The sequence below is a fragment of the Xyrauchen texanus genome, chromosome 20, assembly GCF_025860055.1.
Source record: "Xyrauchen texanus isolate HMW12.3.18 chromosome 20, RBS_HiC_50CHRs, whole genome shotgun sequence".
NCBI lineage: Eukaryota > Metazoa > Chordata > Actinopteri > Cypriniformes > Catostomidae > Xyrauchen > Xyrauchen texanus.
The window spans coordinates 11,905,024-11,910,653 of NC_068295.1; positions in this window are offsets into that span (position 1 = coordinate 11,905,024).

The following is a 5,630-nucleotide window of genomic DNA, read 5'->3' on the forward strand; positions in this document are numbered from 1 at the left end:
TTCGAGGCGGCGAGACCTTTGCGCGCCCCAATCTAAACGAAAAGCTGCTCAGAGAGTCTGAAAGCGGCGGAGCGCAGCAGTATACAATCTCAGTGCTCTGACCGGGCAAAGGAGATTGGCGTCGCGTCAGCTATCGGAATGCTGGCAGCGCCGATAGAGAAATGACCTGTGCTCTGAAAGGAGTACCGATCACCTTGGGAACATAGCCGTGTCTAGGCTTTAAAATGACCTTGAAGTCACTTGGTCCAAACTCAAGACACGCAGCTGACAGACAGCGCGTGAAGGTCTCCCACACGCTTGACTGATGACAGGGCAGTCAGAAAACGGTTTTGAGTGAAAGGTATTTCAAATCCACGGATTGAAGTGGTTCGAAAGGGGGCTTTCATAGTTTCGAGAACTATAGAAAGATCCCAGATAGGAACCGATGGGGGCGCTGGGGTTCATCCTTCTAGCTCCCCTGAGGAAGCCGGATGACCAGCTCGCTTTTACCCCATGACTGGCCGTGCAGGGGTTCAGCTGAACGCCGCAACGGCCGCCACATACACTTTGAGCGTGGATGGGGATCTGCCCTTATCCAGCAGCTCTTGTAGAAATACGAGCAGCTGACGTACACCCCACATGTCCGCGGGTCCAGGTCTCGGTCGGTGCACCATTTTGAGAACACAGACCATTTTGACGCATAGAGTCTTCTCGTGGAAGGGGCTCTAGCGTGTATGATGGTGTTTATTACTCCTTCTGGCAGAGCGACGGTAGTCGCTGATCACCCACGCATGCAGCGCCAAGCGCTCTGGGTGGGGATGCCAGATTGTGCCGCGAGCTTGAGAGAGGAAATCTGCTCTCTGTCCTCGCTTTTCGAGAAAAATATTGGGCAGTGAGAGTTCTCTTTGGACGCAAAGAGGTCTATCTCCGCTCTGCCGAATAGGTGCCATAACGTCTGGACTGTTTGAGCGTGCAGGACCATTCACCTGGGGAATATTGTCTCTGGACAGTCTGTCCGGCCGCCGCTCAGGTGGCCTGGCACGCGCGTCGCCCTCAGCGAGCGCAGGTGGCACTGGGACCAACTCAGTATGCGTTCGGCCAGATGGAAGAGGTTCCTGGATCTGACACCGCCCTGACGGTTTAGGTAGGATACCACAGATCTGTTGTCCGAACGACCAGGACGCGGTGACCCTGAATGACCGGGAGAAAGCGCACGCAGCGCCTACTCGACCGCTATCATTTCCAGACAATTTATGTGAAGGAGCTTTTCCTGAACTGACCATAGGCCGAAAACCGGAGAGCTCTCGCGAGACCGCTCCCAACCCGTGTTGGACGCTGCCTGTCGAGATGACTTTTCGGCGAGATACAGCTCCCATTGTCACTCCCCACTGATACCATTCGGCCACTGTCCAGGGCTGCAGAGCTGAAATACAGGTCTGAGTCACCTTGATGGGCTGGCGCCTGTGGCCCAAGCCCGGCGAGACGCCGGGTGTTTAGCCAATGCTGAAGCGGGCGATGTGCAGTAAACCCAGCTGAAGTACTGCTGCGGCTGAGGCCATGTAGCCTAGCACTCTCTGAAATTTCTTCAGAGGTGTGAGGCTGTTCATCTGAAATGACGCTGTTAGTCGCTGCACACGGCGCAGCTGTGTAGATAAGCGAGCCGCCATTGCCACTGAGTCTAGTTCTATCCCAAGGAAGGAAATTGCCTGACTGGGCTGTAGTGAGCTCTTGGTCCAATTGACTGCAAGGCCCAAACTGTTCAGATGACTGAGGAGAACTGTCCTGTGAGACAGAAGCTCCGTATGTGATTGTGCCAAAATCAGCCAATCGTCCAAATAGTTCAGAATTCGCAAACCCTGACTCCGCAGAGGGTGCGAGCGCCAAGGCCCATGCACTTCGTGAAAGTACGGGTGCTAAGGACAGGCCGAACGGAAGGACGGTGTATTGATAAACCTGGCCATCGGCTAATCTCAAGAATGGCCTGTGACGGGATTTATCTGAATCTGAAAGTATGCATTTTTCAGATCGAGAGAAATAAACCAGTCCCCTGGCGCATCATGCGCGAGGAGTTTGCTGGTTGTAAGCATTTTGAACGGTCTTTTGCAAGCGCTTTGTTCAAAACCCTGAGATCTAATATTGGTCTGAGGCCGCCGTCTTTCTTGGGGACAAGAAAATAACGGCTGTAAAACCCCGACTCGCTCAGGGAGGCGGCACTCTCTATGGCCCTTTTGCACAGAAGGTTTGTTATTTCTGAACGAAGCATGCACGCTAAGCTTCCGTGTTCAAAGTAGTTTCGAGCCGCTCTGAAGCAAGGAGGACGGCGATCGAACTGTAGCAAATAGCCCTGTTTTATTGTGCTTAACACCCATTCGGATATCCCTGAATATCTTCCCACGCTTTGAAGCGTAATGTTAGAGGGTGAATGGCCAAATCGCTCTGATTGCCGCGACACAGCGCTGAACAGAATGTGTGAGCCGCTTACTGTGCTTATGCTGGACTGCTCGCAGACAGCATGGACAGGCTGTTCTGTGAGTGACTTCCGATTGAGGTGAATGGGGAAAGAGTCACGCCTGTTAAGTGATGCTAAGCATAGCCACGGACACGGACTTACATACAGAGAAGTGTTTGCTGGCCGTGTGACAGAGCGGGCAGAGAATGGGCGCCGCGACGTATTCGTGAGCGCATTTATTGACTCTAACACTGCAAGTGGTTCGTGAACCGCTTTTGAGTGTGTCTCTGATGGGGACACGGAACGGTAATGCTTGTGTGTAGAGGTGAACACTAGATTGTGGGCACATTTTCTACACATAAGGCTGGTCGTGGTGACAGAGCGGCCAGAGAATGGGCGCCGCGACGGATTCGTGGGTGCGCTTATTAACCCTAACACTCGAGCCGGTCGTGAACCGCTTTATGTGAGTGTGTTCTGATAGGGACACGGACGGTAATGCTTGTGTGTAGGGGTGAACACTGAATTGTGGGCACATTTTCTACACATAAGGCTTTATTTTGGGTCGCCGTGGAAATGGCGCTTGAGTGCAGGCAAGCCGGTAATATCACCGGCTTGTTGGCTGCTGAATCCACCACTGCAGTAGCCTGAGAGAAGGGGACTGACAGGGGCGTACGGGACTTACATACAGCTGGCCGTGTGACAGAGCCGGCAGAGGAGGGAGCACGCGACGGGCTCGTGGGCGCGTTATTAACTCTAACACTCGAGCCGGTCGTGAACCGCTTATGTGAGTGTGCTCTGATAGGGACATCGGATGTGTAATGCTTGTGTGTAGGGGTGAGCAATGGATTGTGGGCACATTTTCTACACATAAGGCATGTTTACTCTTTACAAGATTTCTTTGGGTCGCCGTGAAAACGGCATTTGAGTGCAGGCAAACGGGTAGTATCACCGCTTGTTGGCTGCTGAATCCACCAGTGCAGTGGCCTGAGAGAAGGGGACTGACAGGGGCTAAGCTTTGACGGTGGTCCGGCCGCGGGCGGACTGAGCCGCCGCTTTCTCAACAACGCTTAGGAGGACTTCGGTTGCTCAGGTTTCAGTACAATCTTAGGCCGAGGCCCGCAGGGGCGGCGGTCTGCGGCGGCTGTCTGAGCGCTGACGAGGGCGGCCGCCCTGTCGACGCTGAGAAGTCTGGCTTGTTGAGCTGGGCGCTGTGAAGAGGCTCGTGCAGGAGGCTGGTCACGGGCGGCCTGCAGAGGAGCTTAGCGCGACGAGGCAGAAAGAGATTCATGGCTTGGGCTTCGAGAAACGGTCAACAATGCCACTCACCGCAGAACCGAAGAGACCGGACAGAGAGAGCGGCGCTAGATGCGCTCAGCTTCTCCCAAGTCGGCTAGTCAGATCTGAAACAGCCTCTGTCTGTAAGACGGCCATGGAATGCAGAGCAGATGCGGCTTGGCCGGCGGCGGTATAGGCGCCGCCAACACAGGCGGAAGTAGTTCTGCAGGCCTTAGACGGAGCACCAGCTTAGACCGCCATCTCGCGGAGGGCGGGCAAAGGTGCGGCGTGGAGTCTGTTGGGAGCCTGCTCAGGGGCGGTGACCACTGGGCCCGAGGCGGTCGACGGCCTGTGTGAGGAGGCGTGCTAGTTCCCCTTCGACTCGGGCGCGGTCCTGCTGGATTCCTGGGCCGAGGAGGAGGCGTGTGAGCCTGACCACCTCGCTGTCCGAGCCATGATGGAACAGCCCTTATCCTCCGCTTCTCGTCCGAGATGGCAGCAGAGCAGCCGCCGGGCGGCAACTGCGCTGCCCCGGTGGGCGGGGAGGGTGAAGGCGATGCTCGAGGGAGGGGCTCCGGCGAGGCAATCGCTTCTACCACTGGTTCCGCAGCCTTTGAGAGCGGGCGCTTTACTGCGCTGGCTGAATGGAAGGCGCGCTGGCGGCTGGTCCTGAGCGCTGAGTCGAGCCCGCAGGGTCGACATCGAAGCTCCTCGCAGAGATCGCGATCCGCCTTCAGCGAGGGCGAGCTCTGCATGCCCCAGTCCCAGGCAGAGAGCGCAGATGACGTGGCGGTCTCCGGTACTGAGAGGGGCGCGGCATGAGGCGCAAGTGGAGCGAGGCATCTTTAAAAAGACGCCAGTACTTTTTGTGAAGTTCATAAGAACTAGCTTGCTTTAAAAGGATACGCCGCCGGATGGCTTAGCTCGCAGGACGGCTGAAGGTGGCGAAGACGGCCGGCTTCTTCGAGCGCTGTCCACGCTTGCTTGATGCCCCTCGAACGGCGACGCCGCTTCCAGTTCAGAGATGCGAAGAGCTTCGCTGAAGAGATGAAAATCAGGGTTCCAGCCTACTGAACTACGCTTATATGCACTCTAGTCACGCCCATTTTGGCGGGCTTTGTTGCAGTGAGCGCCGGACGCTTCTCATTGGATGCGAAGTTCGCCAAGCTCGTCTATAGGCTGCAGCAGTTGCCGCAGAGCAACCTATGAGCTCGCTAGTTAGCCCGCTCAAGGTCTGCAGCTGCCGCACTGCGTTGACAATGGATACAAAAATTAAGGATAATTTTTTGGCTTCAATATCTCAGAAAAGATGAATCTTTCCCGTAGCGTAAGCTAGCTTACGCAATACGAGAGAACCTCTCGTAAGAGAACTGTGGATTGATTTCCGCTCGCACTGTGCGCCGTTGGTCAAAACAGCTCCTGTATATTCCTTATAGAAATTATATATCAATGTCTTTTGTAATTCATTTTGAAAAGTATACAGAAAACATAAAGTATTATACAATATGAAAACAGCTGCCAAACCACACGGATTCCTCACACTGAATTTTGAGAGGTATCAACCTGTAGAATTACATACAATAAAGCAGTTTTTGAAGGTGTCATTATTTTACAATGCACATATTTAATAAGTCCAATATAAATACACAACTGTGTCAGTGTGTTTATAAAGCCTGTGAATGTATGTATAAACAAATATTGTACATGTATTTTAGTTGTGTATGTTGTTTGTGGCTTTGAGAGAAACAATTTCTGTTTCTCGACTAACCGTTGAATTTTCTAAACTTATTTTGCTGGACAAAAGACAATTTCTCCAGACAAAAGTGTAGAGACCATTTTCAGCTGCATTTTCATCTCTTCCATTTACAGGGAGAAATAGAATGCAGGTATAATACATTACAGACAACTATGCACCACATAATGCCCA